Source organism: Triturus cristatus, chromosome 1_2 (genome assembly GCF_964204655.1).
Source record: "Triturus cristatus chromosome 1_2, aTriCri1.1, whole genome shotgun sequence".
NCBI classification, from domain to species: Eukaryota; Metazoa; Chordata; class Amphibia; order Caudata; family Salamandridae; genus Triturus; species Triturus cristatus.
In genome coordinates this window covers 328784734-328809541 of record NC_140580.1, presented here as the reverse complement: position 1 = coordinate 328809541, position 24808 = coordinate 328784734, and the positions used below count along the sequence as shown (strand labels likewise).

Below are 24808 nucleotides of genomic sequence, written 5' to 3'. Positions count from 1 at the left end.
GAACCCCCAAAAGAGAATTACCAACCAACCGCCCCTAGAAAGCTACCCCCTAGAGACCATACACCTACACCCTACAACGGACGGAGAGACTTAGATGGAAATCAATGTGCGTTCTGTAGAGGGTTCGGACACTGGAAATCCCAGTGCCCGGTCCTTCTGGAAATAAACAAGAATAGGGACCCCAGAGACGCAGCATATGACCCCAGAAATAGAGGACAGGGACGAGGGCACACGAACAACACCATCAACGACAGGCCAGGCAGACCAAACACCTTTGATCGCCCCCGCCAAAACCAGTGTCAGCAGTCCGACTATGAGAGCACTCATGACTTCGCATAGGACCGCCAGGGGCAAGGGAGGGATCCAGTCGAACTCCGTGTTGACCAGCAAGGTCCTTACGTCACCGCTAAGGTCTTGGGCACAAAATCTCCATTCCTGGTAGATACTGGGGCGACACGTAGTGCGTTATCTAAACGACTGATTCCTAGGGCACCCTTGTCTGGCTCACACGTAACCTCAATAGGCTTTGACGGAACGCCCTCCACTAACCCCTTATCAGCACCAATCTCCTTTGACTTAGAAGATAACACCACTGACACGACCTTTCTGCTCTCCTCCAACACCCCCGATGCTATTATGGGACTTGATTTGCTAAAACATTTTCGAGCCACTATCAGATGCTCCCCAGACGGAGTTCGAGTCATCCTACACGATAACCCAGATCTGTCCAGACCCGGTCACACACGGCGTATGCTCTCTATAACCGATGCCGATATGTCCCTACTCGACACATTACCTTCACATCTATGGGCTAAAACCGACTCAGATGTAGGGCGCATGGTGATCGACCCGGTACACATAACCGTCCGACCGGACGCAGTGCTCCCAAAGCTTCCACAGTATCGGATATCACCCGAAGGCGAGAAGGCATTGGTGGAAATCATCGAGTCCCTGGTCGAGGCAGGAGTGGTAGAAGAAGTAGTGAGTAATGTTTGCAACAGCCCTATCCTACCCATTGTAAAGAAGCAAGGCGAGGGGGATGAGAAAGCCTACCGTTTCATTGTTGACTTGCGAGAGGTTAACAAAGTAGTCATACCCCAGTACCCCGTAGTCTCAGACATCACCACCATCCTCACCCTGATTCCATCCACTGCCACCATCTTTACTGTTATTGACCTCAAGAACGCATTCTTTTCCATCCCCATCCACCCAGACAGCCGCTACCTGTTCGGCTTCACTTTAAAGGCCCGTTCGTACAGGTTCTGCAGGGCACCCCAAGGCTACACTGAGAGTCCCAGTATTTACAGCCAAGCCCTCAAGAGGCAACTGGATGCAGTCCAACTACCCGATGGAGTGGTGTTGATACAGTACGTCGATGACATTCTTTTGGCGGCCGACACCACTCCTCTTGCCGTCACAGCCACCATTCACCTCCTCCGCTTCCTTGCGGAGAACGGTCACAAGGTTTCCAGAAAGAAATTGCAATTCTGCCAGCCCCAGGTAACGTATCTAGGCCACCTACTATCCAAAGACGGGAGGAAACTTACCCCTGACCGAATTCAAACCATCCTAGAAACCCCTGTTCCCAAAACTCAGAAGCAGGTACGATCCCTAGTGGGCCTCACCTCCTTTTGTCGACAGTGGTTGCCAAACTTCAGTCTTACCATAAAGCCTCTGCTTTCCCTGCTGGCTAAGGATGTCCCCTTCCCCCTCCCCTGGACACCTGAATGTCAATCCTCCCTCAAAGAATTACGAAACGCCCTCTGCTCGGCCCCAGTCCTAGGAACCCCAGACTACACTAAACCTTTCTCCCTCTACACCCACGAAAGGGAGGGATGTGCGTTGTCTGTCCTAACCCAGTCCATAGGCCCTAAACAACGCCCTTGTGCCTACTTCTCTGCCACTCTTGACCCCGTAGCCAGAGCTTTGCCCGCCTGCCTTCGAGCAGTAGCCGCCGCTGCTGTCTCTATCCGACAAAGTGAGGGGATCGTGCTCTCGAACCCCCTCACGGTATTGGTACCCCATGCTGTTGATACCCTCCTGAACCAAACCAAGACTCAACACCTGACTAGTGCACGACTGACTGGGTATGAACTGACTCTGCTTGCACCCCATATCACATTGAAACGATGCACCACTCTGAATCCAGCTACTCTACTACCTCTCCCTGACGCTGACCCCAATGCATCCCCTATACATGACTGCGTGACCCTCACCGACGAACAAACCAAGAGTAGGGTTGACCTCCGGGATACTGCCTTCCCGGACCCTGACGGAGAACTGTGGGTGGATGGCTCATGCATCAAGCTCCCTGATGGCACCACCTCAGCTGCCTATGCAGTCACCACAGCTCGAACAGTTGTTGAGACAGCCCGCATCACACAGCGATCCGCACAGGCGGCTGAACTAATTGCCCTCACACGAGCCTGCATCCTGGCAGCAGGGACAACCGCAAACATTTACACAGACAGTCAGTATGCCTTTGGGGTAGTTCACCACTTCGGGCTCTTATGGAAAGAGAGGGGATTCTTGACTTCTCATGGCACACCCATCCTGCATGGAGATCTAGTCTCTGCCCTGACCGAAGCAGTCCTCCTCCCCACACGGATAGCTGTGATCAAATGCCAGGCACACAAGAAGGTGACAGACATTATAGGTCAGGGAAATGCACTAGCTGACATTACTGCCCGAACCACAGCCGAGAATAGGGCCACGACCCGCATGTACGTGACCAGGTCACAAACTGAGAAATGGAAGGATGCTAGGGAAACGATTAGGGATATCCAACTAGCCAGCACACCACACGAATTAACTGAATGGGCCCGGGTAGGATTGAAGGACGATGACGGTTGTTGGCGAACTAAAGACTCGAACAAATGGTTGCTACCCGACTCATACTTGATCCCCATGCTGACCATGGCACACTCCCCCGCACACATAGGGTCTGCCCCCATGATCGAACTCATCTCCAAAGTCTGGCACAACGACAGAATACCAGACTCCGCCAAACGTCTGGTCCAACAATGCCTAGTATGCCTCCAACACAACCCTGGGAAAGGAACTGCTGTACCCCGGGGAGGGTTTGGGGTCCCCAATCACCCCTTTGAAGTCCTACAAATGGACTACGTCCAGCTAGAAAGGTGCCAAGGTTTAAAGTATGTGCTTGTCGTTGTGTGTGCCTTCAGCAAATGGGTGGAAGCCTACCCGACCCATGATAACACTGCTATGACTACCGCAAAAGTACTACTGAAGGAGTTCTTCCCCCGATACGGCCTTTGTCGAATTTTGTGGAGCGACAATGGTCCCCACTTCGTAGCCGAAGTTATCCAACTCATCTTAAAAGGGTTGGGTGTAAAACAGAAGTTCCATGCGGTCTTCCATCCCCAATCTGCAGGCCTGGTTGAGCGACACAATGCCACATTGAAGCTTAAGATAGCAAAAATAGTCGCCACCACAGGACTAAGATGGCCAGACGCTCTCCCACTAGCATTGCTATCAATGCGTTCCACCCCCACCAAACACCACTTAACCCCCTACGAGGTCGTCTTCGGGCGGCCCATGAACCTTTGGACTGCACCAAAACCGACATCCATCCACGACGTCCCGGACGTCCTCATGTCTGATTATCTGTACAATCTAACCAAAACGTTGTCTATCATCCATCAGCAGGTGCTGCACGCCATCCCCGATGTTTCCAGGGGCCCCGGACACGACATCCAACCTGGTGACTTCGTCTTAGTGCGTAACTTCCAGCGCACCAAGAGTCTGGAGCCCCGGTGGACGGGCCCCCTGCAAGTCCTGATCACCACCCGAACAGCCCTTCGAGTGGAGGGGAAACGCAATTGGCTGCACGCACACCACTGCAAGAAGGTATCACCGACCCTGACAACCACGGACAACATCACCGCCCAAGAGGATCTTCTGGACAAAGACCGACCATCCCTGAGCCGCTGCCCGGATACAGAGACACTTGAATTGATTGAATATCCCGATCCCACTGTGCCATCCAAAGAAGGGTATAACTTGCGACGAAAGGAGAGGACTTCGGCTAAGCAGACCACAGGCTAAGTGGAAATCTCAGAGCGGTAGCCTAGTCACCTAAAAGGCCACCAGGAGAGAAACTAAGCAAAGTCTGTGGTTCTGCCCGCTACCGAGTCTCTCGAAGGTGATGGAAGCGCCCGACATGAAGGTGATGGAAGCAACCGGACGTCCGAAGATCCCCTACAAAAACCCAAAGACTGACCGAATGCACAGCTTTAAGACTATAACACTTTTTATTACCCTTCTCTTTTGCCTTCTCCTCATGGTCACCTTCTGGATCATGGAGGAGAGCACACCCGCTCATAAGACATTACTGACCACCGTTCAACCTACCACCACGAAAGAACATCATCTGATCTCGCTTTCACCCCAACTCCGAGAAAGGCGTAAGGAGTTCTGGAATAACTCTTTTGTGCAATTGCTCCACCAACACAATCTTGCTACCAACGCCACTAATTGCTGGATCTGTGGACTGCTACCACATGCCACTGGACACTCTATCCCTTTCATCCCTTCACCTTTTTCTGTCCATGGTTCCTGCCTCGCCTGGCTAATCCTCCTGCAAGAAAGCTACAAGGACAATGCCACTTCCGGCAGAACCATGTCACACTTCTACCATGGGTTCTGGCTGAACAAAACTGGAAGAACTTCTGCCCTCTTCTGCCCTCTGAGATCGAACACTTCCTTTCACATGGACATCCCTGCCAAAGAACGAGTTGAAATGCAAGTGTTCAACAATCCAGCCAGACCCACCTTCTCTTACCTCCGGAAACGGACGGCCGCCACCCTAACAGTGGCCCTGTCCGTCATCAACATCACTGGGTCTGTATGCCTCGAAGGCCTGGGGGCACAGCTGGTGGGCCACAGCTCCTGCCTCATCACCCGAACATTGGACTCAGTTGACCCACCCTCCTTTGTTGCCTCCCCGAATATGTACTTCGTCTGTGGTACTAAGGCCTACACCTGGCTTCCGAAAGGTTGGGGAGGCACCTGCTACATCGCCTTTGTCCTTCCTCCGACGTATGTGGCTCCAGCAAACCATCACCGACAGAAACGGGCCAAAGACATTGTGCAGGCCGACTCCACCGGAGCACAGTTCATGGACGCAGTCAAAGGCCTTGTTCCACTCTGGGGTCCAATGGCAAACAGCCGTGCCATCCGCCACTTAACCCAGGCAGTCGAAACGGCAATGAACATTACAGCTGGCGCCCTCGCCAACAACACCGCTGAGCTTCAGGCCGTCCGCCTGGTGGCTCTCCAGAACCGCCTTGTTCTAGACGTGGTTCTGGCAGATCGTGGAGGAGCATGCCGCATCATTGGGTCCAGCTGTTGTACCTACGTACCGGATAACTCACCCTCAGTCTACAAAGCAATTGAACACCTCCACAGACTGTCCGCAGAGGTCCATCAAGAACAAGAAGAATGGTCCCTGGGGAGTTGGTTTTGGGACACTATTAAAGGTTGGGGATGGAGGCTGTTTTCATTTATCCTGATACCGATTGTGATACTATGTGGATGTTGCTTGGGGATTCAGTGTCTGCCACCTTTATGTTCGCTTTTTATGAACTGCATCTGCCCTAAGACTTTGGACTTTGAAACTGAGCGGATGAAAGCTCTGAACGAGGTGGAGGTACGGGGTATTATGGGGATAGATCCAAACTAGGCAAGCTGGCGAGACATGTTAAAAGGGAGGACTGTGGAAATTTAGCGTGCAAACTGAACATTATCTGCGCCATCTTGCCTCTCCCCAGCGCCACGCACAACGAATGCACGGCCGCCATTTTAGGCACCCCACTCTCTCCCCGCTCACTCTCGACCGCCAGCGCTTTCCCCTGGCGCTGCAAGCATCTCCCGCGCGCCGGCCACCCCCGCTCTCTCATACAGGCCATAAACCCTCTCCTTCTGCGCGACCCTGCTACGGAACCACTTCCAACCGACAACCCATACATGGTCATGCCTCTCCTTTTGATAACCCCCTTCCTCTGCGCCCCATTGTCTGAACTGGTCCCAGGCCATCACCTAGCCCTGCGGATGCAGTTTACTGCCCCTACTGTAAGGGAAACACCCCACATCAAAGGGATTACAGTAGATCAAAGCCCCTACCCCCTGAGACCCGGCCAGTTGCACACACCCCCGGGAATTAGCGGAATTCCCTGCTGCGCGATAGCCATCTCCCACTGCGGGTAGGGTGGGAACTTCTACTGTATCTATGTGTGGGATCGGATCTGAGCCGGGGCTTCAGGGGATGTTCTTTCGGGCATCAAGGGAATCTCAAGAATGTACTATGTGTAATAAAGCAATAAACCAGTGTATAAGAGACCAGGTCTCAGAGATGCAGTTAGAGCACCTCGTGACGATACCTTGCTGTCTGATCTGATGTGTTCTGCTCCGACGGAATAAAACTTTGTTTCCTGCCTTCCAGTCTCCGGCGCCTGCCTCTTTTATTGGTAAATTATCGAGTGGTATGAGAGGCGATTACCGCCGGGCAAATACTTGAAAGATTATCGACTAAAACTGCCGCTACCATTTAACAGTTCTGCTCCAGGAGTGTGTCATGAGTTGATTGTTGATGAGCTTTTCCAGTACCTTCGTTGGAAATGGGAGACGGGAGACTGGCTGGTAGTTTTTTAGTTCACTGGGTTCTTTGAATGGTGGTCAACTTCGGCACGTTTCCAGCCGTCTGCAAATGTTATGGTGGTGATAGAGCTGTTCAGTAGGGTGGTGAGTTCTAGGCCGATCCTTTGGTCTCCGAGGTTGAAGATGTGGTTCTGACATGGGTCTGTGGGAGCTCCAGAGTGGATGGATTTCGTGGTGGAGGTGGTGTCCTGGGTGGAAAGGATGTTTCAGGTAGTCAGTTTGAGGTTCATGTCGATTACGGTGGTGGCGTATCTGTTCAGGAAGTCCGTAAGTGTGGGATGGGGTTAGAAGTTTCTGTATATGGTTGCGATTTTGTTGTTAAAGAAGTGGGCGAGGTTGTCGCACAGCTCCTGTAAAGTATGATGTGGTTTTCACTGGCAGCCGGGTTGGAGAATTCCTTAACAATTTTGAAAAGTTCCTTGGTGTTGCTGGTGCTGTTTTTGATGCGTGGGCAAGGGCTGTCTTCTTTGTTGCACTCTGCAGGCGGTGGCAGAGGTTGAGGGAGGTTTGAAGGTTGGCCTGTTGGAGGTGTCCTTGCTGGGGTGCCATCTCCTCTCTGTTTGCTGTCCCGTTTCGTTGTGCTGAGATCTTGGGTGTACCAGCTGGCCTTTTTGGGGGGGGTTTTCCCTGGATGCTGCTCTAGATGGGGACGAGGCTGTCTGCACAATTGGTGATCCAGGTGTTTTCACTCCCTGTTCTAGATTGGTGGAGGTAGTAGGGTTGCAGGTGTTGAGGACTTTCGTCCAGCTGGTCTCTGAGATTTTGTTCCATCTCGGGTGGGGGCATTGGAGATGCTGAAGAGGACGATGGAGTGATCGGTCCATGTGAGTTCTGTGACATGGCTGTATTTGACGCAGTTGCCGGAAGTGATCATTGGGTCCAGCGTGTGTTTAAGGTTGTGGATGATCTGGCTCAATTTGAGGCTGCTCATACTGTCGGGGAGGTGTGCTGTGTTTTTGTCGTTTGGGTCAATGTGGAAAATGTAGCCCTTGGAGTCTAAGGCTAGGGGCGCAATGAAGTCTGCGATGGTGCTGCAGAAGCTGTAACGCGGGCCAGAGGGGTCGGTATATGAGGGTGCCTCTGATGGTTGTCTTGTCATCTGTATGGATCCTGAAGTTGAGATGTCCCATGGGGGTGGTGGTGGTGGTACACTGTATTGTCTCTTTGTGGATGATGGCTGTACCTCCTCCCGGTTTGTTGGTGCAGTTCTGGTAAGTGATTTAATATCCTCTAGGGATCGCTATGGCAGTGTCTGGGGTGGATGTGGGGTTGAGCCAGGTCTCTGTGAGGAAGACGATGTCGGGTGCTAGGAAGGCGATTAGGTCCTATAATTCGGTGGAATGCTTACACAGGGAGCGTGTGTTGCGAACCGTGCACGCAAGTTACTGTTTTTGTTCAGGTGGTGTGTTTGGTTGGAGGGCAGGTGTACATACAGTGACAGTTAAAGTGGCAGTGGGTGCAGGTGTAAGGTCCAACCGTGGAGTGTGGATCGGCGGGTGGGAGTGTTTGTTGCGGCATCCAGGGTTGAGGGTGTAGAGCTCAGCGATGGTTTATCTTCGGGGGCGGCAGGGCAAGGGTTTGTGGCGCTGGACGCAGTCTAGGCGGGTACGGGCCCAGATAGGCACGTCCACTGCCTGGTTTAGCTGCGGCCCGAATTAAGGGTCCTGGGGGCTTCTGTTGGTGGGAAGAATGGGGAGTGGGGAAACACAGTCAGGAAAACCCTATCTGGAAAACCCGGGCAGCTGCGGTGTCACTGGATCAGTCTGGAACAAGCAAGAACTGGAGGCCACAGGCGAGAGGCAAGCTAGGTATCCAGGTGCCTACTACAGATTCCATGTCACAATGGCTTTACACAGCAAAGCTGGCAATCACAGTCTATCAAATGAGACCTTCTTCCCTTCACAAATGTAACCTCTTACATCCTGCTTTTTGTTGCACATGCTATATATTACGACTGAGGGCATTATAACCCATGTGAACTTTTGACTCGTGTCATGGCCCCTCACCACACTCAATAATGGAAATAACTAGCATATTACACTGTGCATTGGCAGACAAATGTTTATATATTTTAGACAGTGGTTACCATGGTGTATTTATGGTTCTATACTTTCCAATGAAAAGGCAGAGGGATTCACTGCAGGGCCTATGAACAACCCACCATGAGCAGCCAACATCGTTACTCATAGCTGTTAGCCCTGCGAGGCAAGTGTTGGCTAGAGAGTCTGGCCACTGTGCCCAAACTGCCACAAGCGACAAACTGCATGGCCTCACAACCTGCCAAAGGCCATCTGTTGCAGGGCTAAGACAAAGGGCCTACCCCACTCAAAAGGTTTAGACCCACTCCTTTCTTTACATTTGCTCCCTAAACTCGCCTCCTTTTGGATCCGTACCAAACCTGAAATATGTGCAGTAGGTGTAATATGCAAACTATCTGGCACATTTGATGCAAATGTCAACATTACAGCGATAAGCTCATTAAAAAGTTATTGACCCTAATGTAACATTACCCCACCCTTTAAGTACTGCCGAAATTATTAGCAGATGAGCCCATTTTTACCCCCCTCCCTTTACGAAGCTATACAGGTTTGAAAAAACCAAAGCCAACCTCAAAATATTAAGTGTCTTCTATTCATAAAGAGGTGCAAAAGTTATATGCAAACCAAAAAATGGCTTTTAAAAACGTACAAGATACACAAATAGCGTTAACCCCATTTTTCGTCCGACATGCCCATTTGGGAGCTTCGCCCCTATTAACGAATAGCCCACTCCATGTCAATTGACAAATAGCGGGGGGGGTATGTGATACCCTGAGGAATCTATATCCAGATAACTGCTTTATCACGCTTACGGATCTCATAGAAACATTCAGCCTGGGGACCGGACAATTCCTTCAATACGCAAAAATAGCGGCAACAGCCTGCGAAATATGGTCCTCCTTCAAGGAGGCCCCCCCCAGATTCTGGTGGCCATGCTGAATCTAGCAGGTGGTCGTAGACTAGTAGCACACCTTTATAGGGCACGGAGGGAGGACCTGCCGTGGATGTAACTCCTGGTGCACGCCTAGTGGCATGATGTGACGGGGGTGCCACTCTCTGCCAGGGAGTGGTAAGGAATCCATGAGCGGGAGAAGACCATACCTTCTAACACTAGATTTAAGCTAATTCAATTTAATATAAATTCACAAGGGTTACCTCACCCTGAGCACCATACATGTCATCTATCCTGCACATTCCTCATCCTGCCCCTGCTGCACCCAGATCGATGCAGACTTCATACACATTATATGGTGATGCCCCCTGTTGGACAAGTATTGAGATACAGTGCTTTAATCCCTGAACGTGACTACTGGTAAGTCCATGCTTAGAGACATAGGACAGCGTTTGTTAGGTGGGATCCCTGTGCGGAAAAAGAGGAAACCGAGTAGGAAATTGCTGGGACTCACGCTGGCCAATCGCTGAATTGCTTTTCAGTGGCTGTCACCGCCAGTTCCCGAAGTTCGGAGTGGTTTAGAGATGTGGCTGAATGTGAAAGAATATCGTATACAGAAAACAGGTACGGGGAATAACCTAGCAGGCGACCTGCAGGCCTCGGCAGGGTTGCTCTCCAAACTGTTGGACCTCCCGGACAGCCGGCCTCCCTAAGCCAAAGTGAGAATAGGGTGGGAGAATGCAGTGACAGCGACTGAGGGGGGGACCACAGTCAGCCCATATGATAAGGAATGTTGTGGTGAATGCAACTTTATCCCGCAGTCGATGCTAACCAATCAAGAAATTTGTAAAGCGTACTACTCACCCGTGAGGGTCTCAAGGCAAGGTGATGGGGGGGGGGGGGGGGGGGGGGGGGGTGCTGCTACTGCTCGAAAAGCCAGGTCTTGAGTAGCCTCCTGAAGGTCAGTAGGTCCTGGGTCTGCAGTTGGAGGATGGGGAGGGTGTTCCAGGTCTTGGCGGCGAGGTGGGAGAATGATCTGCCGCTGGCGGTCACTCTTTGGATGCGGGGGGACGGTGGCGAGGTCGGCAGGGCGGAGCTGGCGGTTCGGGGTGTAGAAGGTGAGACGTCTGTTGAGGTATGCTGGTCCGGTGTTGTGGAGTGTGTGGGTGAGGAGCTTGAAGGTGATCCTCTTGTTGATGGGAAGCCAGTGCAGGTCTCTCAGGTGGGGTGTGATGTGGCTGTGACGGGGGGGGGGGATGTCGAGGATCAGACATGCAGAGGCATTCTGTATGCCTTGTAGACGTTTCAGGAGTTTGGCCGAGGCTCCTGCGTAGAGGGCGTTTCCGGAGTCCAGCCTGCTGCGGACGAGGGCCTGGGTGACCGTTCTTGTTTCGTTGGGGATCCATATGTAAATCTTGCGGAGGGTGTTGAAGCAGGAGGAGGAGACGGCATTGACTTGCTTGGTCATGGAGAGTGTTCAGTTGAGGATGAATGCTATGCTATGTATGTCCCAATGTCCACTGCTGGATAATATAAGAGGGAACTGGATCATGAGGGAGAAGGGGAGATCTTGATTGTTCTTGTAATCCAACATGATGTCCTGAAAAACCTTATCAGAATTACATTGTATTTGAATACTGTACAAATAACACTAAAAATCGATTATATATAAAAAAATAAAAAATAAATAAAAAACACGTTAACCCTTTGAAGCACACTTGCCACATTTTTTAAATGCTAATTTTTCAAAAAACTACTGACCCGATTTACACCAAATCAACAAAAGCATGCTTCCTGGGTAAAGATTTACTTTCATGTCAGATATGATCAAATTTAATTTAACAGTGTTAGATATAGATATGCACACAATTTCAACACACATGTAACAAATTCAAAAACTCTAGACACCCGAAGCAACAATACAATACATACTGCAGTGTGAGCATGTCAAAAGCCAAAACACTGTTATACACGAAAAGCAGGTGTGACCATGTCATCACGGACAGTCTCTTCAGTTCCGAGCTTTTCACTTATGAATCATTGCTTACAGGTGTGTTAGTCAAATAATTTCAAAAGAGTTAAAAGAAGACTGCAACACGCAGTAGGTTGCCACATGAAAGGCTGGACTAGAAACCGTGATCCAGATGACAAGGGTGGTCAACAGTCCGCATTTTGCAGGTTTGCCAGAAATTGTGGCTCGTCCCTCACAGAGGCACTACAGGATGCTATTTAGCCCACATGTTGGTTCCCCACCACGTTTTACCTCTCACAGGACAACCAACTTTTACTCTTTCAGCCCTTTATGAACTGCAAAAGAGTTTCTCCTCGTGGCTGGAAGGGAGAACCTGCAACACAGGAGAGATCCTGCACAATGCAGCTTCAGGACCACATTAAGCTACTTAGATGCAAATACAGCCTACTGCCACTAAACAGCCCTGACATGTGAATGAAAACCATGCTGAGTGCTTGCTTCGAGAATATGCCATTGGTGTTTATTTCTTGCATTTAACCTCTTTTAAAGTGCTTGTGTATTGGCAGATGGGACAAGCAGCTTGTTAAAAAAGTTGTAAACCCAAGATTGCTGCAAAATGCTACTTGCTCCAAAGGCTATACATACAAAATTGCATTTAAGTGAATATAAAAAAAATGGGACGAGGCACTTTTCTCTGTCCCACAGGTAACAGAGTTTTTTTTAACTGGACTTCTGAGGGAAATGCCACCGTCCGCATCAGAACAGTGTTTATTTCTGGCATAATTAAATGAAGTGCTGAAGCTGATATTAGATGTCAAGTATCCTAGTTTTATGGCTAAATGTATGCATGTACTTGACCACCACCAGCTCTGCTATCTGCTCCTATGTGAACTGCGAGGGGCCCTTTCTTTTATTTATAGTGTTCACTAATGTTTCTTTGAGTTCTGTGGCAGTACTCCCCAATAAATGCTTTCTGGTATCTCTGCAAGGTAATTTGAAAAGTGTCCAGCGAAGTGATAATATAAAGTTGGCCGCCCTACTGATGACTTGGAGAAGTAGCTGGTCCAGCTGGGAGGAATACAGATGATCTAAAATTCTAGGTCTTTTCAGGCTCTCATTAAGCAATGATTTTAAGTTATTGAAAAATAAAATTAAACTTTTGCCTACCAAATATGCATCCTGTTTTAAGATGCTTGAGCTGGTTCAGGAGCAGGGTCCCAACCTCAGAGGGGTGCTCCACCTCCATAAGTCCCCCTACGACTTTGATCCAAAGAAAAGTGTGTTTTAACACTTTCTGATGACTTCCGGCACCCTTCTTTTTTAGGTGGAGCCTAGGCTGCGCACATGCGCTGTCTTCAAGACATGCTGTATTCAGTCTATGGGCTTAGACCCTGCCTCTAACTTTTGACTTGCTTTTCTCGGTGTCCTTTAAAACATGTTGCTTCTAACAGGATAATGATTTCTGCTTGCCCCACCTTTTCTCAATTGATAACTCCCATGGAGTATTACCGGAGGATTTGTCGGCTTCCACTTGTGTCAATGAATTTCGAGTCTGCGGCACTTTATTCTATGTAGAATTAGCACTTCTTCAAAGTGATCGTGATTTGTTGTTGTCTCAGCGCTGGACCCATTTCACGAGCCCTGCACTGCTTTGGTATTCACAGAGTTCTCATCAGCACTGAGCGCTGTTTTTCCCCCCCCGTCCCATCCTGTGCTCATACTGCTGCCTAGTTATTACTATGTCGTCTGAAAAAGCATGCTTTGAGGAGACCTCTCTGCTCTGGAGCACACACAGCCTCTCGGATGTATTCACTTCCCAGACACCTTTTTTTTCCTTCCACGTGTAAATCACATGCACCGCTGACCCAGTTACAGTGTGTGCACCAACAGGTTAAAATAAACTCACTGGGGAGATGTACACTGCGGGCTAGAGCGCAAGTTACAGAAAGAACGACAAGCAATTCCGCTACAGTGATAATACAAAATGGGTCTAATTTCAGAAGAATTCCCCTGGGGCAGCAAGTGTCTCCCTAATCAAAAGAAGCTCTAAATACATATGAATAAACGTGGTGAACTATGTTTTAATTTGACATCTAGCACTCCATACATTGCATCTACAGCCCGTCTCCACATCATTTCTTGCACTCTCACCCACTCACTATTGTGTCATCATTATTGCTTCCTCCCTCCCTCCCTCCCTCCACATTGCTCGTCTGCCTAGCTGCTTAATGTGTCTTCCAACTCATTTCCCCCCATCGATGCTTGGGCATGCATCACTGTCAACATGAAAGTGTTGTTTTTACTTCGAATAAACACCCCTGTGCACTCTGTATTACTTCTTAATTCTTAGCTTTAGAGATTGGTGGACTGCTTTTCTTCGCTTATGCATGCTTTGTTGTTGATGCTGAGCATGGACGGCATTCACATACAAACACTCCACTTCACCCATCTCTGTAGCCCCGCCCCACAACAAAGCTTGTCCTCCCAGAGCCTACAATAGTACCAATTTCCCAGGTGCCGATATTTTGGAGTTAAATCGTGGCCAGTATATCAGAGATGATTTAGCACAAACTTTGATGTAAGGAGAATGTGCAGAGGGTTACAATAGCAGTCATTAAACTCGGACGTTTACATCTGGGGGTGTGTGCAGGCATGGGCGTAGAAGTGTGAGGGACGCGGGTGATATATCCCCCCCCCCCAGATTTTGGAGTGGGGGGGGGGGGGGAAACGAGGGGCCAAAAGAATTTCCCCTCTCCCTTCTATTATTTGCAGGGCCATTAGCGAGCAAAAGCACTACCTGTAATGGCCCTGTACTTGATCTGTGACCTGCCTCCAGTCACACAAGCCACCCGCCCTCTGCCCTTTGTTCTGCTGCACCCCTCCAGGAATTCCTTCTCACCTCCCATCCACAGCTACCTGCAGTCTGCACTACAATGTTGATTGCTGTCTGACCCTGCCCCATCTCAATGCTACCCTATCTGCCGGCCTAAAGAACGAGCCCTAAGGGCAGAAGGAAGATTTGAACAGGCAAGGTTTGGGGAGTGAGAATACATTATTGGCCTATGCCCTCCTTTACTACTCAGGCAGCGAGCGCTAGTTGCCTTCGAAGCCCTTTGATTGGCAACCTACTGCTTCCCTAGCATTTTCGTTTCTGCTTCATCTGTTGATGTTTTTCGGCTTTGTCTGTGCTTTTAATGTCCTTATGGCAATGGGTTTTTGATCATCCAAGTGCCGGCTCTTTGCTGACATTCCACTTTATCCACCTCATCCCGCCAGTGATCGAAGTGGGCGGGATCGGCAGGGCGCAGCAAGCCCCTACTTTTTCAATTTAATATAATCTGTCCTCCTACTTAAAATAGAATTTAAAAAATGCGTCCCAGGCCTACAAATAAGGCTCAGCCATTATGGGATGGACAGAGAAGGAAAAAAAACTGTCGCTTTCCTTCCTGCCCAGAGAAGTGTCCACTTCTCCTGCTCTGCCACTGGCACCTGCCCTCCTCCCCCCTCTCTCTTTATTCCTCCCTCTCTCTCTTTCTGTCTCGCGCCTCTTCACTCGGGTGATTTCAAGAGACAGCTCTTACCCTCTCTTGCCTCTCTTTTCCTTTATTCGTTCTACTGTAACATACAAAACTCTTTGGCTGGAAATGTTGTCTTATTTTGACCTTTTTCTATTCCAAAGTGCAACCTCGGGACGGGGAGAAAGAAAGGTTCAAAACACGAAAATGAACTAAATAAAGCAATACAGAGTGATCGCAGACGGGTTTGTGTTATTAACACCCACACACATTAGCGCCACTTTACATAGTTTGCCAATGAATTGCTACTTTCTTTATATCTTCTTTCTTTGAACAACATTGTTCTCCCAGGGTGGGGGAAGTGCACCATTCCTGGAGGTATTGCAATCCTGGATTGATGGTTGGAATGGAAAACGTTTAATATGATCCTTTTCAGCTGTTTTCCCTATTTTAGCTTATAAAATGTGTACCACAGCTCTGTGTTCAGGAATTTGATCTTTTTAAACCGAACTACTTACGTTTCGTAAGGATATAAGCAATGGACATCGAAACGGGTCCCTTCCAGGCACTGTTGTCATATCCTGAACTTTTCAGGCAAAATAACTCACTGATTTCTGAATAATGAGTGTAAAAGCGTTAAGGTAACCATTTTGTTCCTGCTTATTTCACATGCTTTACTTAATCTTGCTTTCCCTATGAGGGTTTGCTTTATCTAGAATGTTATTACTTTTTTTCAGGCAGGATATTACTCGTCTAGTGCATAATTTGACTTGAGTGGCAACCAGGTGTTTATAGAAGGGCACAATTGGGTTGTACCTGAAGGCAGTGCGAGTTTCTCTGAGTGGGGCAGTATAGTGTTCACTGGGGAGAGGATGTGGCACTCTGGCCAGAGCTGCCGAATTTGGAACTGGAGAACTAGGTTCAGCCTTCATGACCAGTCCACCAGACCACTCTCCTCAGGAAGCACGTTCCCGTGCTAGACCTTAGATGGCGCCGATAGACCTTATAAGCCCTGTTGTCTTAGCACCAGCAGGTGGACTCTAGCGATGTCAAGTGTGAGTTAACCTTGAAGGCCTGTCTACCACAATCCATATTGAAGTTCACCTCTGGTCTTGTGGACAGGCCTACGAAGTAGCACACCCTAGAGAAACAGTGACTGTCACTAAGGTCACAGGACCATTGAGGCCAGTCCACTTCACCCTTTAGTACCTCCATTAACTTTGTCTCAGCAGTAGTAGTGCAACTCACCAGGGATCAGCAATGCAGGATTTGCATGCATACCAAACTAAGTTCGCAAACTTCTTGGTCTCTCTGTTTCATGCACAAAAACTTTTAACATGTGCTGCCTGCTTTTGGGCCACTGGAATTATGCAGCAATGGAGGACAAAATTATGTTGCAACGTTGACTAAATTATGCAGCAAAGAAAAGGCTGCAGTGTAATGCGGTACCTTTTATGATACTTTATTATTTTTACATATTTATACATACTAACAGCCTCTGCAAAGATTTTGCCTCATTAGTACATGTGTAATATACAAAAGCAACTGTGAGAAAGGTGACAAGTCAACATTTGCAAAGGGCGCTCCACTTCGCAGCAACATAAGTCAAATTTGTTTATAGCAATTTTTGATCCTTTTGAGCTACAAACAATTTTTTTGTTTAAATTGTTTGATTTTGCAGCAGATGTATTATGTGGCAAATATGATATGGCCATAATTAAGTGGAAAACATTTGCAAACTAGGATATTTTGCCATTCATGTTTGAACTGCTCTTGTGGAAAAAGAGAGGAGAAGTGCTGATGACAGAAACTGCATGGCTCGGAGACAAATGGCTTGTGATTCCACTTTTAAGCGTATTTGGCATATTTTGTGATTGGAAACATATCCCACTTTGTGAATGTACTTTAATGTCAATAACTCAAATTAATCCTTAAATAAACCTGCGTATGTATTGGTTGAATTAAATAACGTAATACGCTGTAACTGGTCAGTGAAATGCCAAACAAATACTAAACGTAGGGAAGTTTTGCTCTTTCTGGCCACAGCTCTGACTCCGCCCACAGACCCAAATCTTAAGTTATTCTCGCCCTCTGATTCTTCACCCACAGTTCTACTCCCCCCCCCCCCACTTTGACCACTGATTTCTGCTTATTGTGTTTTGAATGTCAAGGCCTCACGAACTGAAGTGTTATCGGAGCCTGACTGTGGGGTTAAGCGCGGCAGTCGCAGACCACATTTGGCTCAGGTGGGAGCTGGGGCTTGAAATTAGGACTCGCAGACTGCATAGGGCACTTTCCCTGTGCCTTCCCACTTCACAAATGAAGCCTAGTAAAGGTACCAGATGACACCGTATCAGAAAAAACTCTATTTTGCAGTGCCCAACTTTCCTTAAGCACAATAATGCATTATGGGATATGTAGTCTTGCATTACATGAGCTTAACAAAGTGAACTACTACACCTGAGAGCAATGTCAGGGAAAGCCCATGACTTGATCGCTGTGTCTCTAATGTTACCAGAGGACTCCATAATATCATCAAAGGTAAGCCATGCATATTCAGGCAGCACCACTCAAGTCTGTACCATTAATGGCCTGACAATGTTCCCACAACACTGGTGCGGCCTCATCTGCAGTATTGGGCCCGGTCATGCAGGTCACATCCAAAGAACAATGCAAAATTATCAACGGGCCAGTCAGGGACATATTCAGACACCTTCATTCAGAGGGGAAAAGATGTGCAAGAACCAATAAAACAACGAGGAATCATGCCTTTCCCATCCACAAACTCACGATGTGTAATTACATCCCTGTATCCATCAGGACCACCCCAAGGATGCTCCAAGTTAGGAAGGAGCTGAAGATGCAGGTCTTTAAAGAACACTAAATCACCACACAGTAAAGATTTCACCTCCCATTGCAGAACCCAGCACCCCCCCCTCCCCAGATTAATGTTCTGGTTGGATCTCTGCCTGTGACCATGTACAGCACTCCGTTGCCTTTCAACTACATGTACATTTAAATACTGTCAATGCGAAAATGATGGCACGGCGTTCAAGCAACAAGTCCTGCCTGTGGAGGCTGAGACTCTATATTCTTGCATACTGGGGGAGGGTACGTGGGGGGGGGAAGGCATGAATGAGAAACAGCAGAAGCTGTACACAGTGCAATTGGCAAACATTCTTTATAAGTGGAACCCTCCAACAATTACAGTCAAAAGACTGGTAGCTGATGATGTTCTGTTAGGATTTTAACTTATAAACTGCAAGTAACAAAAGAATCTCTCAGACAAAAGCAGTAACCCACTGACCTATTTACATTATAGGCACCTTGTGATCTGCATAGTACATTTCTTTGCAGCAGACATATTAACCCACTGTGGCTACCTTACCATGAGTCAAAACTTCCACTAGACAAACCTCCGATCTCTCTCTCGCTCAATGAAGAACATTAATCACTGGAATTATCTTGACATTTTTCTTGTTGCTCAAAAATTGCTGGAGGCCAGGAATGCAGCAGCAGGTACTTTTCAAACCATAATGCATTTGCACACAAGACGCACCCACCCGAAGTCAGCGACCTTGGTTTGCTTGGTTCGTGAATATGCAAGATTCATATACGTTTTTTTTCCACATTTGGTCTAATTACTATGTGAACGTAAATAACAACAAAGCATATTTTCAAACTGAAACTACATGCCTGCCTTTCTAAATATTTCACTTAAAAACTGCGATTGTATTCGTTTTACGGGCATATGGTCTCACACAACAGGCGATTTGTATAGGGTCACTGGAAAGTCCACAAGGTTGGCCCTGTCCCCCCCAGAATGGTAGTGTCTCTCACGCCCCTGTGTGCAGGAGTTATGGATAATGTGCTGCATGGCTAAACACTTATAATGTCCCAAGGGCAAACACAAGGATAAAAGACATTATTATTTAGAATACTGATAGCCTTAAGTCTCGCAAATGCGAGACCTATTGCATTGCAAATACTTGTTTTTCCACGGCGCTCCTTATCTTGCTCTCCTCACCTCCCTCGTACACCGCTCATATTTTCAATAAACATACAATTAAGCAGAAGTAGTCGGAGGGGGCGGCAAATTGATTTCGCCCAGGGCGCTCTGTGATCAAATGTCAGCTCCTCTTAAAGCATTAAAATGGAAAGTTCAAACTGAATTAGAATTTCAAACAAACGACCGTAATTTTGTATTTGAAAGATTCGAATGGCCACTATGCATGAACAAATGTACTTAAAATGTTTTTACAATGAAAGCACAATCAGCAAGAAGTTTCTGGTTTGGATCTACCGCCTGCACAGATGCATTCTGGGCTGCATACCTGATATAAAGGGGAGGTGACCCTGCTGGTTAACCCTACCAAAGAATCCTAGCTCCAGGAAACAGAGAATATTATGGCTAAACAGGCAGGGGCTTATGTTGCAGCAAACAAAGCCGATAGTCTCACCTCAGTACAACCTAATTACTTACCTCGGAAGCGCTGTTCAAACCTGCCGCTGAGTCGCTGACCAATATTCTTATCACACGGCCGCCATATTAGCAGTAAACAATTACTACGTCAAGTGGACGCTGATCACACGACCGCCATTTTTTAAATGAAACGATGACGTCGAATAAACGCTACTCACATGACCACATCTTTGGGGGCGCCGGCATCGTATTACAGTCAACGTGAAAAGAATGTTGCGCCCCTTCTTATTATAAGCATGAATTTTGCAGCTTACGTAGTGACATATAATTTACCCTAGTCGACTTCGTTCAGTAATTAAAAAATGCTTCATTCGCAGTCGGACAGAAGTAGCTTGTCCTCCGTAATAGGTAGGTTGACAGAAAAAATAATAAATACATAGGCTAGGAAGCGCAGAGGTATCAAGTTTCCTCGGTCCTTATATCAATAGTTCATCTAGTCCAGGGTTTTTGCTTTGTTTTACAGTTACTTGGTGAGTTGTGGTATTTTTTCCTTTGTATTCTGGGACATGTAGTCTTGTGGCGGCAGGTAGGATTTGAAAGTGGTGCGGGGCATAAGAACAAGACAATAATGATTGCGAATGAGCGACTAGAGCGAGCTTGACGTATAGGAGATGGGTTCCAGAAGAGTTTAGCAGTGAGAAAAAAAAGTATATTTTGGCGCAATGTTCAGCACTCTTTCCGTGATAAGTGGATAAAAAATACAATTCTGATAAGCGTTTACAAAGGAAAACTAATAGAATAATCCATGGAATTTCTGATTTCCATTGCACAGCACTGGTGTACGAGTTTAAGCGCCTGTGACTGGCCATCAAGGAATGTTTACATTTCAACAAGTGGGTCGCAGTGAGTGTTAATGCAAGGGTGTGTTTTCTAGAAAGTGCACGTGTGCAATGAATATATTCACGAGTATGTGCATTATTGAGTCCCATTTAGTATTTCAAGAAGTCCAAGAATTGTCTTGTAATCTGATTTTACAGTGACCGCTGCTTCATCTTCTAATTGAGGAACAGTTTCCGAGTGATGACTAGTCCTGGTTATGACACTGCTGAGCTATAATGATTTTTTAGGTCTCGCCTTGCTATCGCGTAAGCGAGCGTTAAGCGAGACTATTGTAAGGGGCTCCCAAAAGTGCTCCGAAAAGCGGATTGCATGGCTAGCACGCGCACAATCACGCGCATCGTGCCGCCATGCAATCCGTTTGTCATCGCACTTCAAAGGGTCCGCTCCTCCGCCTGGAATGCGCTCCGCCGCCCCCAAGCGCGCACGCCACGCTCCGCCGGGCTTGTCTTGTTTTTTTATCTGGGTAAACAACCACAGAATTCCAGACGGGGAACTTGGCAGCGTCTCTTACATCGCGGAAAAGATTTTTAGTTACTAAGAACACAACACATCTTGTAAGTATAGACTTAATAGAGATTGAGAGACATTTAAATTCATGTTACAATTGTGCTCCTTCACTTGGAGATCGACTTTTATTTTCAAGAACTGGATTTCATTAGGGTAACGCTCTCACAACATGAACCCTCCTCCACAACTTCTCGTTTTTTAAAGTAGAATGACACGCTTAGAAATGAACCCCTCCCACAGCTCGCGCAGCTCCGGACAGCAGTAATACGCTTTATTTAAATACAACTTTGCTGCGAAGGCCCTCGTAAAAACATTAGTTCACTTACCTTCAATCCAGGGAACCACGTTTATGCGCCTACGCTCTCATACCTCAAGCAGGAACAAACCTTTTCAACTGCTACTCCGATTGTCCCCTTCACAACATCTTCAGGCACTCGAGACATTATTCACCCAGAAAGAAAAAATCCACTCCCACCGCTCGGGAACGCAGTAAGGCGCGTTGTTTTAAAGTTGCTTTTAAAGTAATCCCCTCAGGATACTGCTCCTTAATTTAACGATAAAACGTCTCACCAGTTTAACGCGTAAAAGACGGCCGTGCCCACAAGCAAGAATATTGAAACAGGGTGCTCCCCTACTCTGAATCTTTCACAGCAATTGCCTCATTCAATCCTCTCCTTCTCAACACCTTCAGCCGCCAGCAAGTCCTTCAAAACAAAGGCAGATTCGACAGTCCGCTTCTAGAAGCCATTGACAACAATTACTAGCAAAAAAAAAAAAACACAATCCCTAAAGCTCCTTTGGCGCGCTTCCTTAAAGTGAACTACTGCGTCCTGTAGCTGGTGGTAAAATCTTATACATATTTAGGTGAAAAAGCCACACGTGCACTCCAGGGATTTCATGCTGCTTAGGTTGATAACATGGTAGGGGGACCAGGGCTCACAGTTTTGCATGAGATATGCCTATTTTGCACTTGGTGTCTAGCCTATTTCAGTAAACTCTTCAATCTAGTCCTCGGTTTCACAGAGGGGCGATTACATTTTTTTGTGACAGTTTCTGTTATGAATTGCTCACCATGGATACTTAGCAGTGTCCACTAAAGTAAGCTAATTAAAAGTCATATTGCGGGGGTTCACAATTGCATTACATTTAATTATAGCTGCCTGTTCGGTTATTAGTTGCAGAGGAGTGCGGTATTTGTGTGCGCTGCCTTCAAATAGAAGTGTTGTTCTTTAGAAGGTTTTTGCGTTACACGTTCAGTTTTGGGTATTGTCCCCTTGACAGAAACTTGATTACACACATAAGTCACCCTGTACAAACAAGTCCACTACAACCGCTCTGGGACGCAGTAAGGCGCTTGATTTTAACGGTGCATTTTAATTAGTAATCCCCTCGGGACACTCATCCTTTCTTTCAATGCAAAACATGTCACCTATTTAACGCAGGAAATGCACCTGTGCCTACAAGGTTAATATTGGAACATGCTGCTCCTCCACCAGGACCCTCCTGTACACCTTCAATTCTTCTAAGGCAATAACTACACGGTCAAAACCACTCCGTTCATGCAGCATCTAAGGGAATTGCAGCGTAATTTTTAATATACTGCTCTAACGCGAAGCGAATAGGAAAAAATGCTCAGTCAATGACTCAAAATACACCAACCACATCTTCATGCCCCTCCGCTCACGTACCTTCAGCATAAACAAGCGCTTGCAATGCAATAGGTCTCGCATTTATACAAGTTTGAGCTATTGGCATTGTAAATGACAATGCTTTTTATTTAAGTTTTTTTTTTTTAAAAACATAAATAAAAGGCACTGTCATTTACAATGCTAATAGCTCAAACTCTCGCAAATGCGAGACCTATTGCATTGCAAATGCTTGTTTTGTGTGCAAATAGGCAGGAGATAGAAGTCAGAACAGGCAGGGCACAGAGGTCAAATCATACCACAATTATATTGATTTGATTCGACACACTAGAAGCTGAGGGCACTACTTTATAAAGGTTGAAAGTGTACTTTTCAAAACTCCAACAAGAGTATTTCTTTAACATGTGCTAGCTTTCACATTAAAACATCACGTTATAACAGTGTACTGAGACGCTCTTGTTAAAAGTGATGGTGTTGAAACATGAACTTAGAACCATTACTGCCCCGCCTCCACCCTGGTGACAGTGCCGATAGTGAACTAATCAGCAAGACAGTGGTCATGTGAACCCTATATATGGCCCAGATTCTAGTAGATAGAGCAACATTATAATTAGGGCTCCCGGTTTCATGTTATTTTTTTTTTTAAACACATTGGTCTGTATTTATCTATATTTATTTTTTGCTAATTTTATTGGTATTTATACATATTTATTTTATGTTTTGAGAATAAATGGAGCTGTAAAATGGTATAGTTCTACATTTATTTAACTCATGAACATGCATTGATACTTTGTGTCTTAGCAAATTAAGCAGCCAAGTATAATAAAACATTACAGCGACATGTAAATATTAGCATTATATACAAATTTATATTAACATATGCCAGCAATTAAAATAATCACATCCTGTTTTTAAATTCCCCATATGTCTATCTGCTTAGCAGTTGTTCTAGAATTCATGAAGGACAAAAAAGAGGAACTTACTAGAAGCACAATTTTCTGTATTTTTCTGCTTTTAAAAATAAATACAGACAGGATATAGATTGTTTTCTGTCTGTATTTATCAGTAAAAATGGAAAACTGCAAGCCTTAATTATAGTTCAGTAAATCAATTAAAATAGGTTTTTGTACAGGTGGCATTCTGAAATCATGTATGCGATAATGATGAAAAATAAAGGTCAGTAAAATAAACTATTTGCCTAAGATCACACAATTTGGTTAAGTGGGGAAGTCACTATAAAGCCATCTTTTGTGATTTAACTTTGTAAAAATCAGCCACTAAATGGATTTCTGTTTGTCTCCTATTGTTACATTAATTGTTAGCGCTTTCTCTTCTGTGCATGATGAGGGTAGAGCGAGGGTGCGGATATCAGGCAGAAGAAGCCATATGAAAGCTTGGCTTGTTATTTATGGGCTTCAATGGGGCCAAGTTGCAGAGGAGAGAAAGAGCACCAAGAGAGGCAGAGAGATAATGCTCTGCACATAATGGTGCTTAGGCTGTTAAAAAAAGAAGAAAAAAAACTCCCTTTCCCAACTCATCACAGGTTTGGGTGGGGTCAGTTATGCTTGATGACCCCACCCCACCACACCCAGTGACGACTAGGGAACGGACAGGGTCTTCTGACCATCTTTAGAAACATGCAGTCCCTGGAAGTACAGGGCTGATACTGTACCCGCCTGGGCCTGCTTGAAAACATGACGCTGCCTCACGTCATTAGTGGGCAGTCTTTGAAGATTCAAAACATTGTACGACAGGGCTGTCACCATGCCAGCCTTTATTACCCATTCACCTTTTAGCAGTGCGTGTAGCAGCAAAACTATTCTATTTGACACATGCATACTAGCACGTGTGTCACATGAAACCTGCCTGATGCCCATTTCTGAGTGTCATCATCCATCAGGCAGGCAGCAGCAGTCCGACTAGAAGCTACGTGAAGACACTGGTGCAAGGCATCCACATTTTTTTTAGAATGCTAAGGATCGCCACTGGCATTACCTAGCATCCTGAAAGGAATATCTGTGGATGCTGGTAATTCCTGTTTGCAGTTACCATCCACGTGCATTAATATAGGGTGGGCACCGCTATAGTGCCCTTGAGAAGAAACCGCCAGTGTTGTAGTCTATCAATACCAATACTTTAAATGGGGAAAAAGAAGTTCTGATACGCACCAGTTTGACTGCGTACGTTTTAAGGGCTCAGTTATGGACATGTCTGGAGGGGTGTGGCTGTGAGAGAG

At 46.8% G+C, this 24808-nt stretch overlaps 1 protein-coding gene across 1 annotated transcript in view; it reads right to left on the bottom strand.

The window, feature by feature from the left end:
* Positions 1-19714, bottom strand: part of CUEDC2 (CUE domain containing 2) — a 118413-nt gene extending 98699 nt beyond the window's left edge. The window contains exon 1 of the mRNA XM_085603906.1: positions 19580-19714. The gene's annotated coding sequence lies outside the window, so the exon portion shown is untranslated. The remainder of the gene's footprint in view (positions 1-19579) is intronic.
* Positions 19715-24808: the final 5094 nt, after the last annotated feature.